Source organism: Aquarana catesbeiana, linkage group LG04 (assembly GCF_042186555.1).
Source record: "Aquarana catesbeiana isolate 2022-GZ linkage group LG04, ASM4218655v1, whole genome shotgun sequence".
NCBI lineage: Eukaryota > Metazoa > Chordata > Amphibia > Anura > Ranidae > Aquarana > Aquarana catesbeiana.
Window position 1 is genome coordinate 260,720,042 of NC_133327.1, and position 24,443 is coordinate 260,744,484.

The window sequence follows — 24,443 nt, forward strand, 5'->3', positions numbered from 1 at the left end:
CCTTTTTATCCCCTGTTTATACTCGCTGTGAATGAACAGTTTGGACCGATTGGAAGCTATCATTCGGAATACACCATTTTGAGAGATATCATCCTTTCTTGCTGGATCCAGGGGAGGCCCCAAACAACAGTGATCTCTGTGGCTTTTTTTACCCATATTGAGGTAAGAATATAGAGAGCACTAAGTGGAGCACAGGAAGATCACACATCGGTAACCACCTATTGAAGACTTTATTTGGATACTTTGTTGCACATAAGCACCTTTTTGCACTTTTGCACCTTTATTATTATTTTTTAGAGCTAATGGACTATTGTATCGCTATTATCATCTGATTACATGGAATTGATCACCTCATTACTCATATGCTGAGAATAGTCCATCATTTACCTTATATATAGGATTTGCTATTGTACTGCGTTTACGTATATTTATATATATTTTTTTGATATTTTTTGCACTCCTGCACCTTTATTTCAGAGCTAATGGACTATCATATCGCTATTATCATCTGAATATATGGCATTGATTATCTCATTATTCATATACTGAGAATAGCCTATCATTTACCTTATATATAGGATTTGTTATTGCACTGCGTTTACTTATATATTTCTGAGCTAATGGACTATCATTATCATCTGATTATATGGCATTGATATATATTTACATACATATATACATATTTACTCATACAGGATTACTAGTATATCATTGTTTATTGAAGTTGCACATAGTTATTTGTTTGCATAGCAATATTTACAGAGCAATATTTACACATTAATTTTAAGATACACATAGCTGTTAATAAGTTGCGCTGATCACTTTATATTATACCCACTGTAAGTGCACTGTATGCACTTTTCAGGTCTAGCAGCAATTTATTATTTACTACAAACATACTCATTCATTGTTCACTTTGATAGCACGAGGGATTCCCCCCCCCCCTTTTTTTTTAGGCCTCCTTAAATACCCAGGGTCAGCCCATCTGGGGAGAAGTTGATCAGGTGGAAGAATGGAGATGGAGTGTTAGGCCGTCGGGGCCTTTGAGGGAGCTCAATTATTGCTGCCTGCTTACCCAGTTGCCCCAACCGCAGCTGGGATGGACACTTGTGCCAACCCTGCAACTCAGGAACTTTTACCATGTGCTGTCACCTGTGGCAACCACAGCGGGTGACTGCACTCATGGATTACAAATATGTTCAGTGCTCTGCTATTGCTGGACGTCCCAACTTGAATTACAAATATATCTAGTGTTCTGCCAATGCTGGACATTCTAAACTTTTGCTTCAAACTTAAACAGTAAAGTGTGCCTGGAGGTATCTACTGTTGCCCGGGGTGATTGGGGTCAGCTTGCGGGTGCATACGGGTTGGGACTGTGCTAGTAATGTTCCTTTCAGTGAGACATGGGCTATAAACTTTATTGTTGCTACCCCTGGAAAAGTCAGCGGTCATCTACTCTCAGTTGCTCGGGCACAGTCAGTGCTGAACGACATGCCTGGACAAGTCCTGCTAGTTTCAGCATGCCTGCAAACTTCAGTTCGTCTAACAAGGGGTTACAGCAGCATGCCAGGGGAGGGGCCTGCCTATCAGTTTTACAGACGCCAGCTTGTTTGGAAGCGAGGGGGTGGTGCCACGCCCTAGAGGAGACCCAGCGTTCCCTGCTAGCAGAGATCGCGAGGCAGAGGAACAAGATGGCGGAGGGTGGTTGTGTATACCCAGCGCTGACATGGTTGCCTGATCTGCAGGAGCGGACACTGGTGGACACCGGTGTCCTGTTTGAGCATCGCAGGGATTCGCCCCCGGGATGATTGATGGGATGGAGCGGCTGTGCCTGCTGTGTCCTGAATGCCACATACCAACCACAGTTGTCAGTGCCTGGATCCGGAGTGGTCATTGTGGTGAACTGCTCAACCGGCTTGCACCCATCCAGCAGGAACCACAGTACTACAATGTGGACCTGCACTCAGGACTGTGTCGTGTGCAGTCGTAGACATCCCGGAAGGCCGGAGCCGGCCTGGTGTCATCACCAAAAGGCAGGGGGGAGTCTGAACCTGGTGACTCCCCTACGAAAACAAGTGACATAGGTGTTGAGGAGTCTGCTGTGGCCTGCAGCCTGTTCGGCGACCTTGTAACTGTGAGTACTGCCATGCAGAAGCCAGATAATGTCCCTGAAATGACGGCTGCTTCTATGTCCCTTGCTATCCCTATCTGGAAGGAGCCAGTGCTGGAGGGAAGTGTGCCCTCAAGTCAGCCAGAAGGGGAATGCAAGGGCAGGGCCATAGATTGGGGATCCCCAAGAATTTTTTTTTACTGGTTACATGTTTTGAGTTACAGAGGAGGTCTAGGGCTAGAATTTATTGCTCTCGTTCTAAGGTTCGCAGCGATACCTCACATGTGTAGTTTGAACACCCTTTTCATAAGTGGGTGGGACTTACATATGCATTTGCTTCTGTGTGCGAGCACACGGGGACAGAGGTGCTTTAATTTTTTTTTTTATTGTTAATTTTACTTTTTTTTTTTTGACACTTTAAAAAAAAACATGTTTTTTGATCATTTTTATTCCTATTACAAGGAATGTAAACATCCCTTTTAATAGGAATATGACATGATCAGTCCTCTTTACAGTGAGATATGGGGTAAATAAGACCCCACATCTCACCTCTAGGCTGGGAAGCCTGAAAAAAAAAAAGCTTTCGGCTTCCCAGCCGAGGCGGCGCCGTTTGCTTGAATGCAGAGGCCAGGCGTGACGTCATAACATCGCGCCCGGCCTCCGGAAGATCGTAGAGACTCCGGCGACCATCTGGTCCGCCAGAAATATCTATGGTAAACATCCAGGGCCGGCAATTCCTGTTTCCGACTCACCGTTGGAAGCGGTGAGTCAGTAGAAGCACTGGAGGGCGGCAGGAGGGGAGGGAGGGGCATTCCCTCTCGCCACCCATCAGATTGATCAAACGGTGGAACAGCCGCTATGATCAGTCTTATGGTGTAGGGAATCGCCGGCTGAAAAAAGCCGATATCTGATTGATGCCTGTAGCTGCAGACATCATTCAGATATACCAGCACAAAGTCAAGGACGTCATATGACGGCCGGCGGGCGGTAAATGGTTAAATACCCAGGATCAGCCCAGCAAGGGGAGAAGTTGATTGGGTGTTAGGCTCTCTGGGCCTTTGAGGGAGCTCCCCAGTCTGGGGGGGGGGGTGATCTTGGGCCTGGGCTCAGGTGGAGGTAGGGGGTGACCTTGGGCCTGGGAAACATGGAGGTGTCCTGGACAGGAGGAACAAGAGAGGACAGCAGGAGAACACTGCCAAACAATTCTTCAGGAGTTCCACAGAGGCAGCCAGAAGGGCTGGTGAGGACAGGGAGGCATGCCTGAGAGGACTGAGGAGCTGTCTGGGATGGATGCAGAGCCAATCTGAAGAATGGTGATGTTATGGGCAGTGGAGTGAGGCAGCTGCAGCCAGGAGGGCTGGCAGTGCCTGAAGAGGTGGTGCTGGGAGGAGTAGCCACAGGGACAGCTAGCACTGGGACTTTTCTATTTGCTACATCATAGGGGTGGCCCGCAGTCCCTGCTTGTAAAGGGCTGTTGTTTTAGGCCTGGCTGAGCCGGTGTCAGGCCTACCAAATCAGTGCTAGTTAGTCTAGAGAAGGAAAGAGAGGAAGCGATGTGCAGGAGGAGTAAGGAGTGATACCCTGTAGCACCCTCTACTTTAGGTAGGTGCTAGAAGTAGGATTTTTTGTAGTGTAGGTCAATTTAATCAGGCCTAGCTGTAAGCTACGCCTGTTTGTTTTGTGTGGGCAGAGAGTGGCCTGGAGTATCAGCAGGTGACTCACATGCAGCATCACTTCTCGGTTACCCCCCTCTGGCTTCTAGAGGATTCTAGAAGGGAGGAGGGGAAGAGAGGTGGAGCTGCCTGGGGTGTTCTGAGGAGCCCTGGCCAATCCCCAACTTGGCTTGGCAGGGGGCGGGCCTCCTTAATTACCCGGGGTCAGCCCTGTTGGGGAGGAGTTGTCGGGTGGCAGAACTGGGAGATGGAGTACTAGCTATCGTGGCCTTTGAGGAAGCTGCCCAGTCTGGGGGGGTGACCCTTGGGCCTGGAGCTTGGGACTGGAAGGGACCCTAGTACAAACCACAGGGGTGTCCTGACCAGGAGCAGGAAAGGACAGTGGAGAGTACTGCCAGACAAGTCTCCAGGATGTCAGTGAGTGACACACAGCCAGAAAAGCTGGGGAGGCATGCCGGAGCGGATTGGGAGGATGCAATCTGAGATGGATGTAGAGCCAGTGAGGACTGTGGTGTCATAGGCAGCGGAGACAGGTAGCTGCAGCCAGGAGGGCTGGCAGGGCTGGAAGAAGGCTGACTGGGTTTAGTAGTCCACCTAGGACAGCTAGCACCAGAACTTTCCATTATTTTTGCTACACCAGAGGGGCCCGCGGTCCCTGCCTGCAAAGGGCGGTTGCTAGGGCCTGGCTAAAGCCAATGTCAGGCCTAACCACATGCTAGCTGTGCCTGAAGAGTTGTGCTGGAGGAAGAGGAAGGAATAGTCTGCAGCAAGAGTTGTGCTGGAGGAAGAGGACAGTTTATTATTTGTCCCAAGCTATGCAAAAGAATCTTTTTGGGCATCCCATGAATTCATTAACCCCATCCAAGTTATAATCCCTCAATAAAAACACAAAACAAAGCTAATGGATTGTTCATAGTCTTGACTTGCCTGGAAAGTGAATGACGGGCTGGGCAGGGTGACTGGTGGACCACAATATCCAGAAACCACTACGGGGGTACCGCTACACTCTGAAGTAAGGAAGTAATGCGCAGGAGGAGAAAAGGAATGATGTATATACAGGATGTATATAGAGTCCTAATTGTTGATGTTTGATTCCATGGGTATCTCATAAGTCCCCATCCCTATCCAAGTTCAATATCCCTCAAGAAAACATAAAAACAAAGCGCAAGGACTGCTTCATGTCTCTGGATGAATGACAAGTGTGTGCCTGGCTGGGGCAGGGTGACAGACGGACCACAATACTCAGCAGCTCCTACAGGGGTACTGCTACAGAGAATTATACAAAAAGAAAGATTAGTCAAACCCACAAGTACTTTTTTTACCACTATTATTGCTTTATACTGACTTTTGACATGTACAAATTAAGCAATTTAGAAATTGGATGAAAGGTTTTGCACTGTGGAATACTTTTTTGAAAGATAAATAGTTTTATATATAACTATATAGATCAGACCAAAATGAGGGACAACAGAGAAGGAAAGAGGGACAGAGGGACAGAGGGACTTTGTTCCAAATCAGGGAGTCTCTCCAAATCAGGGAAAGTTAGGAGCTATGGTGTGTACATATTGGAGAAGGTAGTGACATTTAGTGGAGAAATGTTTGGGTACAGTGAAGAAGTGGGTACAGTGAGAGCCAGGGAAGAAGTGTGCAGGAACAATGGAGTAGTGGGTGCAGTGGTGGTCACCAGTGGAAAAGTATGAGGGTACAGAGCAGAAGTTAGTGGGTGCAATGGCAGTCAGTGCAGAAGTGTATGAGTACAGTAGAGAAAAAAGTGGGTGCAGTTGCAGTCAATGGAGAAGTCTGTGGGTACAGTGGAGAAGTTAGTATGTGCGCTGGTAGTAAAAAAGTGCATGTTTAAAATTAAAAAAAATAAAAAAAAAAAAAAGAGGGGAAGAGGAAATGGGAACCATTTTGTTACTGTAGTGTTCATCCAAGAAAATCATCTACCGTACTGTAAATGATTTATTTTGCTTTGGGTGGAGAATAATTAGGCAAGTGTGCAAAATTATATTTATCTTTGTAGCTGAACTACTGGTAATTAAATCGGACTGTGAATTTTCTTTGATCTCTAACAAATGCTCCTGCTATTTGCTTCTGTTAGGAAAATTCTGTCTCTAAATTGCTTAAGCATTAGCAGAGTGTAATGTCTGCATGCAACCATTAGATGGTACTACAGGACTATTTCCAGAACACTAAATAAATACATAGCTAAACATTTTTTATGCTCAAAATGGACATCTTGCATATTGGTACATCAGAGTGAATTTTTGATGCTGTCCATCTACTCCTATTAGTTTGCCTAAAACACAAAAACAAACCATAAGCAAAAACAACTTTGCTAAAGTGAAAAAAACTGCCAAACATAAAATAACAAAAATTAATAAATTGTGGGATTCCTTTTGAACACCTATGCTTACGCTTTGATTCCACAACATTAAAACTATGACCTTAACCAGGGGTCTCCAAACTTTTAAAACAAAGGGCCAGTTTACTGTCCTTTAGACTTTAGGGAGGCTGGATTCTGGCCAGTGGAGGAGGAAAATGCCCTGGGCCGAGCATCAGTGAGAATAAACACGGCCTCGGTGTTGGTGGTCAGTGGGAGGGAGTAGTGCCCCATCATTAGTATTAGTGGAAGAAATAATGCCTTATTGTTGGTGTCATTGGGAGCAATAGTGCTCTAAGGGCCGGATGAAGGCTAGCAAAGGGCCGAAAGAGTTTCAAATTACAGAAAAAGAGTTTCAAAATACAGAAACCGGCAGACATCTTAAAGTCTCCTGCGAGTTGCGGGAGTCTCCCGCGTTTAGCTGTTGGCTCACGGACTCCCGCGAGTGACGGTGATCTCCCGGCCAGGGCCGGACTGTCCTGGGGCCGCTTTGAGCTGTGGTTGCAACCACCTCATATTCTGGAAAGCGCTGTGGCTGTGATCCGCCTCTAGAGGTCTAGCAGCAGCCTGTAGTGTTTGGGAGTTGCCGCCATTTTATTGTAGCCGCAGGCTCACTGTTGTGAAGAAAACTGGCAGATCTTCAGAGGCTTGAAGGGCTTGTGGGATGTGGTGCAGGAGTGTGGGTGGCCCTGGTTAAGGGCTCAATTCCTGGCAGGCATGCAGAGCACTCGGTTTATGGTAATACATGCACGGAAGGCAGACAAGTTATTTAAATAGCCTGCCAAAGCACAACAACCAACTATTGTGGTGATCTGCAAATCAGGTGCATTCTTTTACTGCATTTGGTGTCATTTAAACTAAATAGAAACCTGTTAGGTGTGCTTGGTGTACCACTCTGCATTGCAGTAAAATGCGTGTTACTACAAAGCATAGGTGTAAGCTTTATCTTATAGCGGAGTTCCGCGCAAAAGTGGAAGCTCCACTTATCTTCCTGCCTCATTTGGCACTTTTCAGGGGGGGGTTGGGGGGAGCGGGTACCTGTTTTTGACAGGTACTTGTTCCCACTTCTGGGTGATCTTGCCGAGGTTTGGCCCCCCTCCTCCTTCCCCCGCCACCGGGCTATTCAGAAAGAGCAGCACGCTTTGTGCATGCGCAGTAGGAAACTGGAGCCACAAGGCCTCATGGATGGCTTCCGTTACAGGCAGTGGTGGCGGCAGCACCAGAGACCCGATGGAAACATCACTGAGGTGCCAACATCGCTGGATTCCAGGACAGGTAAGTGTCCTAATATTAACAGTCAGCAGCTACAGTATGTGTAGCTGCTGACTTTTAATTTTTTTTGCTGTGGGGAGCTGGAGCTTAAAATTTAAATCATTTTTTAGTCATGCAAATATTATATTCCATCTCCTAACAGCATGTTGAGCTCTGCGGCACTTGTATAGTTGCATTTAGTTGGCAATGGAAAGGCTGCATTTAATTGGGTTGGGGGGTGGGGGTGGGGGGGTGGCGGTCGGTGCTGGCACGAAACGCCACCTCCCTGAAATGAGTAATGAGTTTGCCACCTCCCTGAAATTAGTTTTTGCAGGTTGGGGTGTCTGAACCAGGGACTTCTATCACATTAACATTACTACTTGGATTTGAAACTGGCAATCTTATATATATTATAGAGGGCAATGGAAAAAGTGAAGCCTAGGTAGATAAGGGTTTTTAGTCAAAACTTGATGATATGTCACTTTGCAAAATAGACCACTTTGAAGTCAACGCTTATATTATAATAACATTTATCCTTGTCAAAAGGAAGACTAAATATAGTATATATAATTTTAGATATAAAACATGAAATAACACAGATATTTTCTTGATTCAGTGATATGTATTTTATTTTTTCCATAGTTAATAAAAAAAGACAGATGTTCACAGTTTGTCAGACAGCTTTTGGGACTATAGATGAGAGGAACTAACGCCTAACTGATAACAACCCTCTGACAGGTCCTGTAGGCTTGGGGGCAGATAAGGGTAGGACCGCTGTCACCTCATCAGCCCTGAAAGGGATGATTCAGACCTGTCAGGCTCAGAATTAGCACAGGGCCAAGGTCATCCCTTATTGCAGGCACCAGATTTTGCTGCAACACTCCTTTTCTTAAGATTAAAGGAATGATGTTTCATTAGTATACTAGTATAGTAATAGTATATAGTCCAAAATATTAGTCGTAGGGAGATAAAAGTGATTTCCTTTTCATAGCATGTATGATTGGCTACATACAGATATGAAACATTATGTCCTGGTTGTACAGAACCACCTTAGGACTAACAAAATGGTTATTTAGTGCCTTCTTCCAGTAACAATGTCATGTATTGACTTGTGATGGGCTGATATTGGAATTGGCTGCCCTATATGACCTATGGCCACTTCAGAAGGTAGAACCTTTCCTCCTTCCACCTTTATGCTATAAATTAAGTAGTCTGAAAAATGTGTGAATGTCTGAACATTGCATTTGTTTGGAAGAATGTATTCAAAGACATGCCATTTCAGGAATTTCAGGACTCTTCTGCCAACAGGATAAAACAATGCTGCCCAAACTACTATATCATTTAAAATAAAAAGGGAGAAAAACAGAAAAGACTTTACAGTTTGGGCAGTATTGTTTTAAATCTGAGGCCGACAGGTGTGAATATAGCCAAATGTCTTGTCCTTTTTTCTTGTACAACGTGTATTTTTGTAATTTTATCTTTGTACATATTTCTAATAACAGCCTGTCAATGAATATTACATTTAAAAAGGAAAAAAAGTGCATTCTGTGTAATAAGAATAAGAATTAATACTCCTAGAGAGATTGATGGTGTGTGTGTGTGTGTGCGCGCGCGCGCGCGCGTGTGTGTGTGTGTGTGTGTGTGCGTGTGCGTGTGTGTGTGTATGGTTGCCTAGCAGATGAGATTTTATGCAAGATTTATATCTGCCAGCCAGCTAGACTTTGGGTGAGACCCTCTTGAGATGGCCAGCAGTATTGCAGCTGGTTTTAACTTCCCAAAGTAAGCCTCTCCTTTTTCTTCCTCTACCAAACAAGGTCCTTGCTCCAATTAGCGTGTCCTCATAGGCATGTGTCCTTGACATCTGGTGGCAGCAGTGGGATGTTAGAGTGTGTGTGCTGTTTATGTTTGCTACCTGTTTCTGGATGGGGGAACTCAGGGGTCTTGTGAAAATTTGCTAACATGTTGGTCGATTTCCGATTATGCACAGCAGACAGAGATACCTAGCATATTGCAAGGCCTCTTTCATCCCTGTACCCTCTGTACCCTCATGACAGCATGTTTACTTTCATGTAGTTTTCTTTTTCTGATATAAAGAATGGTGATTGAAAACAATTACTTAAGGCTAAGAACATAAAGTTAACTTTGCTGTCTGTTTGCTGTTTGCTGTCTGTTTGCTGTTTGCTGTCTGTTTGCTGTTTGCTGTCTGTTTTGCTGGGTTGCATTTTTGGGGCTTTTCCTTTTAGTTTTTAATTTGCCTTTTGCTGTCACTTTTTAAATAGTTTTTATTTTTTTTTTTCTCTCTGGTTTCATCAGTCTATCAATTAAGGGGTGTGGTTAATTGCTCACAGGTGCCTATTTAACTGGTTGTAGGACTCAGTCTGAGCGTGCTCAGTCTGTAGCTGTGGAGCTGGAATAAGTGGGAGTTAAAAACCAGAGTTTAAAACAGGAGGTTATAACAGGGGTCATAGTACCTGTGTAGTGTGAGTATCTGAGTGTTGTCTGAGTAGTGTGTGTGGATCGTCAGTACTTGTGTATTGTGTACTGTGTACTTGTGTATTGCGAGTGCACGTAGGTCTGTGAGTACCTGTGTATTGTCTTGTTGTGTACCTGTGTATTGTCGTGTACCTGTGTATTGTCTTGAGTATTAGTGCCAGGAAGCTAGCTGTTAGGTAATTTGGACAAGGTAAAATCCCCAAATCCTCACTAAATTTAATAGGTACGATGCCCGGCGGGTGTGGAGAGGCGACTCTTTGTACATCTTGCTGCATGTATGCGTTCCTTGATCATCCGATCAAGGGCGAATACTGCTGTGAAAAATGTAAGCACATTGTTTCCCTGGAAGCCCAGGTTCTGAATCTTGGGAAGCAACTGTCAGCACTGAGAAGTCCCTCCATACTAAAGGTGAGCCAGGAACGTACACGGCAGGTGCCGGCAGGGGCCAGCACAGAGGCGGGTGGAGACAAAGAGGTGCAGGCACTAGCAAAGAGTAGATGGGCGACAGTCAGGAGGGGTAGAGGGGGAAGTGCCAGAGAGGCCGATCCAGGACTGGAGCATCCCAATAAGTACGCTCCATTGAGTGACATTGGTGAAACCAGTCAGGGACCAGCACTGCTGGAGATGAGGGACTCTCCTAGCTGCCAGGGGAAGAACTCCTCCAGTGAGAGTGGGGGGGCAGCAAAGGGAAAGGAAAGACAGATTCTGGTGGTAGGGGACTCAATTCTTAGAAGGACAGAGAGGGCAATCTGTAACCAAGACCTGAAGCGCCGAACAGTATGTTGTCTACCGGGCGCTCGGGTTCGGCACATCACGGATCTTGTGGACAGATTACTGGGAGGGGCTGGGGAAGACCCGGCTGTCATGGTGCACGTTGGCACCAATGACAAAGTCAGAGGCAGATGGAGTGTCCTAAAGAACGATTTTAGGGACTTAGGAGCTAAATTGATGAAAAGGACCTCCAAGGTAGTGTTCTCAGGAATACTACCGGTACATCGAGCCACAGAAGAAAGGCAGAGGGAGATTAGGGAAGTAAACAAGTGGCTGAAGTGCTGGTGTAGTAAGGAGGGGTTTGGGTTCCTGGAGGACTGGGCCGACTTCTCAGTCAGTAACCGGTACTATAGAAGGGACGGACTGCACCTAAATGAGGAGGGTGCAGATCTGCTGGGAATGAAGATGGCCAAAAAGTTAGAGGGGTTTTTAAACTAGGCGATGGGGGGGAGGGTCCAGAGACAGTGATAGCCAGCGTGGAAGATATTCCAGAGGGTAGTATTGGGGGCATTAGTGGTAGGTTAACCAAAGCACAAAAACACAAGGTGAGTATAGTAGCAAGTCCTAGTTGCAATCTTGAAACACCCAATACGAGGACAATATGCGACCGGTCTAAACTATCTGGCATGTTCACCAATGCCAGGAGCATGGCGGACAAGACGGGTGAACTAGAGATACTGTTGTACAAGGAGGATTTGGATTTTGTGGGAATTTAAGAGACCTGGTTCAACAGCTCTCATGATTGGCTGGCAAACATTCAAGGGTATACCCTATACCGCAAGGATAGAGAGGGTAAAAAAGGGGGAGGGGTATGCCTATATATCAAGAATAATGTACTAGTGAATGTGAGAGATGACATCACTGAGGGGGCTAGGGAGGAGGTGGAATCTTTATGGGTAGAGCTCCAAAGGGATGAAGCTAAGGGGAAAATAATACTGGGAGTATGCTATAGGCCCCCTAACCTGAGGGAGGAAGTGGAGACGGATCTCCTATCACAAATTGGATTAGCAGCAAGGATGGGAAGTGTTATCATAATGGGGGATTTTAATTATCCAGACATAGACTGGGCGGAGGGAACCGTGCATTCATTTAAGGCTCGCCAGTTCCTTAGTGTCTTGCAGGACAATTTTATGGGTCAGATGGTAGACGCACCAACTAGAAATAAAACATTACTAGATCTACTGATTACCAACAATACAGACCTGATAACAGATGTGGAAATACGGGGCAATTTAGGTAACAGCGATCACAGGTCAATTAGTTTTAGTATAAATCACACAAATAGGAAACATGAAGGGAACACAAAGACACTGAATTTCAAAAGAGCCAACTTCCCTAAACTACAAACCTTGCTAAAAGGCATAAATTGGGATAAAATATTAGGAACAAAGAATACGGAGGAGAGATGGGTTTGCTTTAAGAGCATATTAAATAAGGGCATTAGCCAATGTATCCCATTGGGTATTAAATTTAAAAGAGCGAACAAACATCCTGGATGGCTTAACTCCAATGTAAAAATGCATATAAAAGCAAAGGAGAAGGCCTTCAAAAAAATACAAGGTTGAGGGATCATCCTCAGCATTCAGAATTTATAAAGAATGCAATAAGAAATGTAAGGGTGCAATTAGGATGGCTAAGATAGAAAATGAAAGACACATAGCGGGGGAGAGCAAAAAAAATCCCAAGAAATTCTTTAAGTATGTAAACAGTAAAAAAGGGAGGACAGACCATATTGGCCCCATAAAGAATGAGGAAGGACATCTGGTTACAAAGGATGGGGAGATGGCAAAGGTATTGAATTTATTCTTCTCCTCAGTCTTCACGAGTGAATCGGGGGGCTTCAGTAACCAAAACTGCAGTGTTTATCCTCATGACACAACACAGGAAGCACCTACATGGTTAACAGAGGACGGAATTAAAATTAGACTTGAGAAACTTAACATTAATAAATCACCGGGACCAGATGGCTTGCATCCGAGGGTACTTAGGGAACTCAGTCAGGTGATTGCCAGACCGTTGTTCCTAATTTTTACAGACAGTCTATTGACTGGAATGGTACCAGCTGATTGGAGAAAAGCCAATGTAGCACCAATATTTAAAAAGGGCCCAAAAAACATCCCTGGGAATTACAGACCAGTTAGCCTAACATCAATAGTATGTAAACTCTTGGAGGGGATGATAAGGGACTATATACAAGATTTTAGTAATAAGAATGATATCATTAGCAGTAATCAGAATGGATTCATGAAGAATCGTTCTTGCCAAACCAATCTATTAACCTTCTATGAGGAGGGGAGTTGCCATCTAGATAAAGGAAGGCCTGTAGACGTGGTGTATCTGGATTTTGCAAAAGCATTTGACACAGTTCCCCATAAATGTTTACTGTACAAAATAAGGTGCGTTGGCATGGACCATAGGGTGAGTACATGGATTGAAAACTGGCTACAAGGGCGTGTTCAGAGGGTGGTGATAAATGGGGAGTACTCAGAATGGTCAGGGGTGGGTAGTGGGGTTCCCCAGGGGTCTGTGCTGGGACCAATCCTATTTAATTTGTTCATAAACGACCTGGAGGATGGGATAAACAGTTCAATCTCTGTATTTGCAGACGATACTAAGCTAAGCAGGGCAATAACTTCTCCGCAGGATGTGGAAATCTTGCAAAAAGACCTGAACAAATTAATGGGGTGGGCGACTACATGGCAAATGAGGTTCAATGTAGAAAAATGTAAAATAATGCATTTGGGTGGCAAAAATATGAATGCAATCTATACACTGGGGGGAGAACCTCTGGGGGAATCTAGGATGGAAAAGGACCTGGGGGTCCTAGTAGATGATAGGCTCAGCAATGGCATGCAATGCCAAGCTGCTGCTAATAAAGCAAACAGAATATTGGCATGCATTAAAAGGGGGATCAACTGCAGAGATAAAACGATAATTCTCCCGCTCTACAAGACTCTGGTCCGGCCGCACCTGGAGTATGCTGTCCAGTTCTGGGCACCAGTCCTCAGGAGGGACGTACTGGAAATGGAGCGAGTACAAAGAAGGGCAACAAAGCTAATAAAGGGTCTGGAGGATCTTAGTTATGAGGAAAGGTTGCGAGCACTGAACTTATTCTCTCTGGAGAAGAGACGCTTGAGAGGGGATATGATTTCAATTTACAAATACTGTACTGGTGACCCCACAATAGGGATAAAACTTTTTCGCAGAAGAGAGTTTAATAAGACTTGTGGCCACTCATTACAATTAGAAGAAAAGAGGTTTAACCTTAAACTACGTAGAGGGTTCTTTACTGTAAGAGCGGCAAGGATGTGGAATTCCCTTCCACAGGCGGTGGTCTCAGCGGGGAGCATTGATAGCTTCAAGAAACTATTAGATAATCACCTGAATGACCGCAATATACAGGGATATGTAATGTAATACTGACACATAATCACACACACATAGGTTGGACTTGATGGACTTGTGTCTTTTTTCAACCTCACCTACTATGTAACTATGTAACTATGTAACTGTATGATGTTTTTTTCTGAAATTTACAGTTGTCAGGGACACAGAATACACACGGTAGAGAGCTATGAATGTGTCAAAGAAAGACAAACTAGCTTCCTTCTGTCTCAGAAAATGCCTAGAAGCAGCCATTTCTCTTGTGGAGTAAGAAGCAGAAAGGGTCATAGAGAAAATGATAATCTGATTGGGATGAAATGTAATGAAGGGTTCCATCGCAATGCTTTGTTCTCCACAACTCTCTTGACAGATCCAAAGGTGATCAGGAATATGGCCTTAAAGTTAAGGTCTGCAAGAAGCAGGTCTCAGTGGATAGAAAGTTGGTTAGGGATAGCAAACACTGAAACGTTAATAGAGCAGTTTCTGGGACCTTCACCCAAGGCAGATTGGTGAAGTCTAGAATATGCTGACATTTTTCAGCCAATTGGTCAAAAGACTGGCAAAAAAATTGTACGTAGTTTAATTGTTAATCATGTTCCATAAAAATACATGTGCAACCAAAAAAAAAGACACTTTAACTTTCAAAGCCTAATAACATTAAGTTTTATTTGTAAGGAACTGCATCACACACTTTTATTTCCTCATAAAAAGCAGATTTGTTTACCATGTTTTTTCTTTCATCATTCCACACTGGCTCTTGCTAATGATATTCTCTGGCTGATACTCTTTTATGTGACCCATATCAATACATGGTTACAAACAAGATTCTGGGGTGTAACTTTGGTGGTTGCTAAAGTTGAGATCGCCACCTGGCTCCAGGCTGCAGGGGGCAGAGCTGGCAGTCCTCGGTACGGATGACTGCTTGCCTCTTGCCTCTACACTCTGGGTGCAGCTAGCACCAAGCTGGATAGGAGGGCCAGCGATGCGGCATATAGTAGAACTGATCTCTATTCTCCTCCTGACACCTGAAGGGCTTTCAGCCAATCTATTGGTACAAAGCCAATCATTAAGTTTCTAAAAATGTAAAAATATAGTTTAAAAATAACTAAGCTCAGGATTCATGGGTGTAAATCATCTTGTCTAGGTGCTTTGCTAACATTTATTTTGTCTAGCTGGTTATGAACTATATACAAGTGGAGATAGGTTGCAAATGAAACTGTTAATACTGTTCTCATACTGCACACCAGAGCCAGTACTTTCTATGCATTCATAGACCTAAGGGAGGCATTTAATAGGTTTGCTTTCTGTTTGTGCCCAGTATGACCAATTGTGAGTTATTTTTAAATAGCCTATGTGATCTGGCCCAGTCTTTTTTATCATGTTTAATATGTATATATTGTGTCCTATGTAGCTGTAAAATACTCCTGTATTGAAGATTTACATGCCCCTTTCTTTTTGTTTATGGCTTTTTTAATGGTGGACAAAGACCATTTTTTGGCCTTTTAAACATATTTATTTATAAAGAATAAGAAAATGACTGCATTTTACTGCATAAAGATTAATTTCAAATACAAATCTAATTATTTCCTAGGTGACCAGTTCCCAAGTATGTGCTGTAGCTTAGTGTGTTTAGAAAAAAATTGTTTCCTGACAGACTCCATGGTAGCATACGTGTGTGTTAACCCCGCCTCCACTCCTCCCCTATAGGACTCCTCTCCCATAAATCTTTGCTCCAAGCCAGAAGCCGTTTTCCTGTTTTGTCCTCCTCCTAAGGACCGGTTTGGTTATTCGTCTACCGGAAGTTTTTTCTCTCCGCGATCAAGACCAGCTGGTGATGAGCACTGGGAAGACAGGTCGTGATACTCCGATAAGCCCTGGCTATTAGCAGGGTATGGAGCGAGCTAAACGGAAGATACTCCAATAAGCCTTGGGGTATGGAGTGGGCAAACGAAGGAGGCACTGGAAGAGCTAAAGCCTGGTGATTGGCAGTCAAGCGGCACAATGGCAAGATAGCCCAGCTGTTAGCGGTGGCCCTATCTGCCCCAAGCCCGGTGTGATCAACCTACCCAGCCCGGTCTGATCGTGGAAGCAGGATTGAAGTTGCCATGTGCTGTGATGTATACTTTTATATAATATATTCCATGGCAGAAGTTTGTGTGTTTCTGTTTGTCTGTTTTCTTCTCTGGCTCTAATGTCTTCCAGTCTATTGGCAGCTGGAGCGCATTTGTGTTCCAAGCCGCTGCTTTCTCTTCCAGCCAGGCATCCCTGGGTTACTCCTGCCCAGGGGCTCAGTGCATGGGCGCGGGGGGCGGCATCATTTCAGTGGAGAAATTCAGTCGGCGGTCAGTACTGTAGATATTGGAATTTCTCTGTGGGCAGCTTGCAGCAGTTTCCCTAAATGCTGTGTGCAATCATTAGAGGTATATTCTCTGCATTAACACCCTGGTATGCTGCCTCTGTGTGTTTCTGCCATGATTTGATAACCTGTGCAGGTTGTCTGTCTGTCTGAGGGTGGGTGTAACCCTTTCCTTGCTGACCTGGGTACTCTTTTTTGGGCTCTTTAACCGTTTCCTTTCTATCCTATTTTACTTTTGTGAGTTCTTTTAGGTCAGATTGACAATACATGGCACAACATGATAAAGACCTCATTAGGTCACAACATTCCTCTTCCAAATGTATTTAGTATAGGCCACTGTCAAGGTCCAGCCTTCACAGCAGAAGCTATGAATCCTCCTGTATGCACCCACCGCTATGTCAGCCGCTCCAAGGAGGGAGCCTGCTGGGGATGCGGGACTCCGGTCCCAGAGGGCAAGTCTCTGTGGGAGCCATGCTAAGCCCAGGCGTGGTGTTTTCGAGCAAATGGAATCCCTAGTGAGGCACGTGGTGCAAGAATCCCTTAAAGAGTGGGATACAAGGCACACACAAAGTCCAACAGCCATTGCAGCTTGTTCTCCCACTAGGATGACCAGGAAGAAATGGAACTGTCCCAACCAAGGTAGAGTCTCCTGCAAAGCAAGAGGAAGTTCTGTAAGCCCCTTTGGGCTCCGTTTCCACTAGTGCGAATTATCATGTGACTTTGGACACATGGGGTCGCATGACATGTTACAGCCCATTAAGTTCAATGGCACCCGTTCCGATCTATGCAACTTAGAGTTGCAGCGACTTCTAGGGGTTCATGCGCTACTTTGATGCGACTTTTGATGCAATTTTGATCCAGAGACTGTAAAGTTAGATTGGGGCTGTACTCGGAGTCGGACGGGGGTTGCACTCTGAATCGCATGACTTGGAGACAGTAGAGAGAGTGTTCTAAATTCTCATTCTTAACAGAACTAGGGGACATCATTTTGGATAAGTGGAGCAAGGTCGCGGGACATCCCTCTTTTCTGAGCAAGATGGCCAAGCTCTATCCATTCAGAGATAAGCATGTGAAGCATCTAAAGGATGCCTCTCTAAATAGCTGAGACCTTGATGAAGCGAGCAAGCATGTCACTCTTCCCTGGAAGATGTAGTGAATAGCCGAAAGTCGCCCTGGGCTCTTGTGGCCATATCAAAAAGGATAGAAATGTGGATGGAGAATGTGGATGCAGTATTCAGGAGCATTTTCAGAAACTCTGTAGTTCAGTAGTCGGATCTGGTGTTGGTTTCCATGATAAGGCTCCGAATGACATCAGCCACATAGTGGCACGGGTTATGCTCTGGTTAGTTACAGCAAAGTGAATGCTATGGCTGGGGCCTGGGCTTGCTGTTTACGCCTCTAATAGGCGTAGTGTAGCATTCCCTTTTAGGGACCTTAATCTTTTGGCAAGCTGGATAGCACCATTACGCGGGCCACAGTTGGCAAGTTTAGCTCCTACCTTAGGACCAGCACTGGCTAGGCCAGAAGAGGACAGTCTAGAGAACAAAGTTCAGAGCCTGCGAGGGTCACACATTTTTACAGACCAGGTTAGGATTTTAGGAAGAGCTGGTGAGGGGACCTAATATCCCCTCAGAAGTATGCTAAAAGCTTGAACTTGGAATCCAAGAAGCTACTGAGTTGGGCTTCAGACTATTGGGATGTCAAAGTAGTCCTTTCAGGACATGCATGTTCCATCAGAGGTCCTCCATCTTCTCTGTTTCATATCCATGGATTTTGCCTCACGCTGAGGTAAAGAAAGCATATACTCATGCTTTACGTAAGTCGCTGGTGTTGCAAAAAGCTGCTGTGCCAGTCTCTGAATGCGGGAGATTTCAGGGCAGGTGCTCGCCTCTCTTATGGTCATGAAAAGGAACAGCTTGCTAAGGCCAGTTTTAGATCTTACACACCTGAGACAATTTTCAGCAAAAGGGAAGTTCAAGGTGGAAACATCATCCCTGATTCATAGAGTGTCCAGGTAGGTGACTGGCTTGTTTCCAATAGACTGAAGATGCTTACCTGTGCCTATTGTAGAAGACTTCCGCAAGTTCCTTCGGTTCACTGTAGGTCAAGACCAGCTCCAGCTCCAGCCATTTGGGCTTTCAGCATCACCCTGTGTGTTTTCAGGGTCTAATTGGTTGTTATAGTCTTTACCAAACCAAGGAGCATATGCCTACCTAGTGGATGTCCTTGTCCTACTGTCCCAAGACAGAGGGCAGCTGCTGGAGCCCAGAGCTCAGGTCTTTTCTATGCTCCTCAAATTCAGCTGGCTGCTGAATCTGGCAAGAAGACTCAGTGTCTTGTGGGCCTCGGGGCTCAGTTGAATTTAATCTTAAATCATTGCCTTGGCTCTGGATCCCGATATTTTGGATCTGAATACTCCTGGCCCGGTCTTCTTCCCACCTGCACGCCTTTCAGTGTCTAAAATGATTGGCACTATGGTGTCTAAGGATCTGAGGATCAAGTGGAAGCTGTAAGGGGTTTCTCAAGCAGTGGGAGCCAGGAAGCAGATTTCAGGCCTTTCACCATATAACAAAGGGAGCGTCAGTGCTTTTAGGCTAGTCAACACTACGGTGGTCTCCTATGTTAAAAGACAGCCTGGGGACTCACACTCTGTTCTCTATTACAGGAAGCAGAGCCAATTATGTCTTGGGTTCAGAAGAAATCGAGCCTACAGCTCAGCAGCGTATGTTCCCAAATGTTCTAACTGATTTTCTTTCCAGAGTCCACAACGAAGGGTCTCTACATGTGGAGGTTTTCAGACACAGATGCCCTGATGAATCATTGGAAATGCAGTAGGACCTGTGCATTTCTTCCAGTCCTGGTCAATCTCGTGTTTCTACAAAGACTCCGAACAGAGGTTGTGGAGGTAGTGACAGTGAAGCCTTATTGGCCAATTAGGCCATGGTTGCTCTTGCTATCACAGTTCAGCTTCCAGAACACAGTGCACCTTCTCCTCAGGCCAGACTGTCTTTCACTGGGTGCAATTCTACATCCATGTCCATATCGGTTGCGTCTGACGGCCTGGTTCTCGAGTTTCGAGGTCCTCAGCTGCTCTTCCAGAGTAATCTCTGCTCACTTGAATACTAGAAGAATGAATGCAGACAAAGTTGACAGGAGAACCTGGTCAAAATTGTTCAATACATGTCTGCTGCTGACAGGTTATGTGGTGATCTAGAAGTTTTAGATATTCTAGATATTCCTCTAGTCGGATTTAGTTCTGGCTCTATCGGTCAGCTCCCTCGGAGTTCAAGTGTCAGCTTTATCGGCCTTCACAGGTGTTTTACGGTCTAGGCATCTTTCCTGTCCAACAATTCTTCAAGGAAGCAGCTAGCTCAGACCTCGGAGTAAGCATCTTGTTCTCAACTACCCCTTGGGAATTGGAGTGGAGTGTTCTAGGGCTGTCTCCGTTAGAGGCCTCTTTGTCAACCTTTTCCCGGTTATCACATTGGCATAAAAAGCCTTAGAAATTGGTTCACTGGTCATGGAGAACTTTCTTATGTTCTTTCCAGTCAAGCGATGCTTTTACCTATGCTTGACTCAATTCCCAAGGGTGCATCAGTCTTCGTGAGAGCCAAGAAATTGTTCTGCCAACCTTAGAGTTTTAACTAGCGTTGGAAAAAGTGCGCTGTGGCTTAGTTGGTTAAAGTGCATATCTAGTAACACAGAATCCCGATTTGACTTCCAGCGGTACTTCCTTCAATTTTAGGAATCCCTCAGATATTGTAAAGTCATATCTACAAGCTACAACTTCCTTCAGGCTTGAGAATGCCTGTCCATTCTTTTGCCAGAAAGGACAGAGAAACGTGCCTCATTTAGGGCGATTGTGGCATGCATTGTTTCTTTAAATGCAACTCTATGGTGCATCTCTGTTGTATTCATTTCCTGTGTGGTGTTTCCTGTTCCTGCTGGTTAATATTCAATGAACATGGCTTCTGTACAGTAATGGCTTGTGCTGAACATGGCCTCTGTACAGTAATGACTTGTGCTGTCTTTACTTACATTTAGGGATTGAGCGAACGGTTCGGCCCGAGCATAAGTTCGGGCCGAACTTTGGTTGTTCGGACGTTCAGCGAACAACGAACATTATGCGGTGATCGTAGCAAATTCGAAAGCCCCGGAACCCCGTTAAAGTCTATGGGACACTAACATGAAAAGCCAAAAGTGCTAATTTTAAAGGCTTATATGCAAGTTATTGTCATAAAAAGTTTTTGGGGACCCAGGTCCTGCCCCAGGGGACATGTATCAATGCAAAAAAAGTTTTTAAAAAATGGCCGTTTTTTTGGTAGCGGTGATTTTAATAATGCTTAAAGTGAAACAATAAAAATGAAATATTCCTTTAAATAGCGTGCCTGGGGGGTGTCTACAGTATGCCTGTAAAGTGGCGCAGTTTTCCTGCGTTTAGAACAGTACCACAGCAAAATTACATTTCTAAAGAAAAAAAGTCATTTAAAACTGATTGCGGCTGTACTGAATTGTCAGGTCTCAGCAATATAGATAAAACTCATTGAAAAAAAACGGCATAGGTTCCCCCCAGTCCATTACCAGGCCCTTTGGGTCTGGTATGAATATTAAGAGGAACCCCAAGCCAAATTTAAAAAAGAAAAATTGCGTGGGGGTCAACCCCAAAATCCATACTTGGCCCTTGAGGTCTGGTATGGATATTAAGGGGAACCCTGAGCCTAATAAAAAAAATGGCGTAGGGGCCTCCCCCAAAATCCATACCAGACCCTTATCCGAGCACACAACCTGGCAGGCTGCAGGAAAAGAGGGGGGGACGAAAGAGCGCCCCCCTGAACCATAACAGGCCACATGCCCTCAACATGGGGCAGATGCTTTGGATTCACCCCCAAAGCACCTTGTCCCCATGTTGATGGAGACAAGGGCCTCATCCCCACAACCCTTGCCCAGTGGTTGACCCCGAGATCCTGGCCTCCCCCTATGTAAATTGGTAACGGGTACCATTTTACAAAAAAGTGTCAAAAATAATAAAAAAGACAGGAGACGCTTTGGAACAAGTCCTTTATTAAAAAAAAATCCCGCGATGTAGATACATGTCACGCAGCCCAACAAGCCGAGAAAAGAAAAGAAAAAAAGCCGCAACAGCTCCGCCTCCAAGGAAAGCTCCCGCCGAGTGATGCTTCTTCTCGGCCACTCGGTGACATAAACGGATGAGATTGATCTATATCTCGGGACATTTTTATTTTTTAATTTTTTAATAAAGCGTCTCCTGTCTTTTTTACTATTTTTGACACTTTTTTTGTGAAATGGTAGGGGTACAATGTACCTGTTACCAATTCACATGGGGGGGCCGGGATCTGGGGGTCCCCTTGTTAAAGGGGGGCTCCAGATTCAGATAAGCCCCCTGCCCATAGACTCCCACAAACACCGGGCAAGGGTTGAGGGGATGAGGCCCTTGTCCCCATCAACATGGGTACGGTTCAAGAGGGGGGTGCTCTCTCATCCCCCCTCTTTTCCTGCGGCCTGCCGGGTTGCGTGCTCAGATAAGGGTCTGGTATAGATTTTCAGGGGGGCCTCTACGCCATTTTTTTTTAAAATTTGGTGCAGGATTCCCCTTAACATCCATACCAGACCTGAAGGGCCCCATACAATTTTTAAAAACATTTTTGGTTCGGGGTTCCCCTTAATATTCATACCATACCCAAAGGGCCTGGTAATGGACTGTGGGGGAACCCATGCCATTTTTTTCAATGAGTTTTATCTATATTACCAAGACCCAACAATTCATTACAGCCGCGATCAGTTTTAAATGACTTTTTTTCCTTTAGAAATGTAATTTTGCTGTGGTACTGTTCTAAACACGGGAAAACTGTGCCACTTTACATGCATCCTATAGACACCCCCAGGCACAATATTTAAAGGTATATTTCATTTTTATTGTTTCACTTTAAGCATTATTAAAATCACTGCTCCCGTAAAAATGGCAGTTTTTAAAACTTTTTTTTGCATTGATACATGTCCCCCGGGGCAGGACCCGGGTCCCCAAACACTTTTTATGACAATAACTTGCATATAAGCCTTTAAAATGAGCACTTTTGATTTTTTGTGTTCGTGTCCCATAGACTTTAACGGTGTCCATGTGTTCATCCAAATTATTTGCCTGTTCGCAAGTTCTGATGTGAACCGAACCAGGGGGTTGTTCGGCTCATCCTTACTTACATCACATCAAACATGGATTGCCTAGGTCATCTAACAGGCTTACAGATCCAAGGGCTTGGCTCCTTTGGAGGTAGTGCTTGCTCACCCAACCAGGAGTGGGTCTACATCTTGGGCAGCTTTGTGTCATGTAGCTCGCAAAGTAATTTGCAGGGTGGTTTCCTGGTTGTCTATAAACACGTTTGTGTCCCATTACTGTGTTGAACCAGCTTCCCTATCTTCAGTTAATTTTGGTTTACAAGTACTGTCGGTTGATGGTGTTAAACTTTCTTTGCTCGACATTTTGCCCACCCGGGTGTGTAGGGTGAGTTATTTTCCTCACGTATGCTGCCATGGAGTCTTTCAGGAAAAATTGAAAATTTCCTATCAAATACTTACCGTAATTTTCCTTTCCTGATAGACTCCATGGCAGCAAGGAGTTCCCTCCCAAATGTCTGTACTGGGCTAGTTACTGGAACACGACCTCTGGCTTGGAGCAAAGATTTATGGGAGAGGGGCCCTATAGGGGAGGAGTGGAGGCGGGGTTAACTCACACGTATGCTGCCATGGAATCTATCAGGAAAGGAAAATTATGGTAACTATTTGATAGGAAATTTTCCATTTTATATAGGGGTTGATTTTCTAAAAATCTGTGAAAAATTTGGTGCAACTCCGCATAGAAACCAATCAGCATCCAGGTTTTTTTTGTCAAAGCTTAATTGAACAAGCTGAAGTTAGAAGCTGGTTGGCTACCATTCACAGCTGCACCAGATTTTGCACTCTCCAGTTTAGTAAATCAACCACGTTTTTCCGTGCATTTAATATGAATCTGCACCATGGAAAATTCCTAATTCAGAATTCTGTGACTACAAAGCATTAACAAAAAAGTGGTTCACAATGCACATGCAGTAAATACATGTTTACAAGGTACAACACAGAAAAATAACACACAAATATATAACCATTAAACGATCTATATAATATAGGGGTTTTGGTTTGCAACATTGATTTGTATCCCTTGCTAGTCATTTTACAATGGAAATTAACCCTTACTTCTCCATCAGCCACACAAACATATAATAACAATATCTACAGAATAGATAACCAGCGAGCTTGCAGCTTGGTCAAGCTTCAGCATGCTGGCCCTAGAGACACCCGCATTGGCCTTCTTCTGAAAAATATTGTACCAATTAGTACAAATTGGTGTGTAAACACTAAGGCATAAAAAACACTATAGGAAGGCTGGAGGACTGTAAAAAACACCTTATATCTTCCCAGTAAAAGTGAATTGATAACAACGATGCAGCACATGAATTGCTTGGGTAACAAGGGTAGGCTCACTTAGATTATTTTGGTTTAATAGATAATACTCAGATTTTACAGCATTTTAAACATGACAGGTTTAATATAACAAAACATTGCCCAGTGTTTAAGAACATAGCTTGCTTTAAATAGTAAAATAAAAGTGAAATGAAAAAGGCCCATCTTTTATTCTGCAGTTTCTTTTGCACATTGATGGTGGGTTCTGCTTTCAGAAGTTGGAAAAATATTCATGCCTGGCATGATCCATCAGTTGGTTTTGTAACAAGGTTTTGAAGCAGCTGCAAAACGAAATACTTGTAAAACCATCCATTTGTAACATGAGTGATGTCCGAAGGCAAAAAATATTCTGACGCAGGACTCACAGTTCAAACTGACAGATACAAATCCAAATTCCCAAAGGGCACATGGGTACTAGCACCAGAGAGACAACCACATCTTATGACTATATTGGTCAACTACGTGACTGAGAAGAAAAAAAAAAAACACTCAACCCTATTGGCAGGGGAG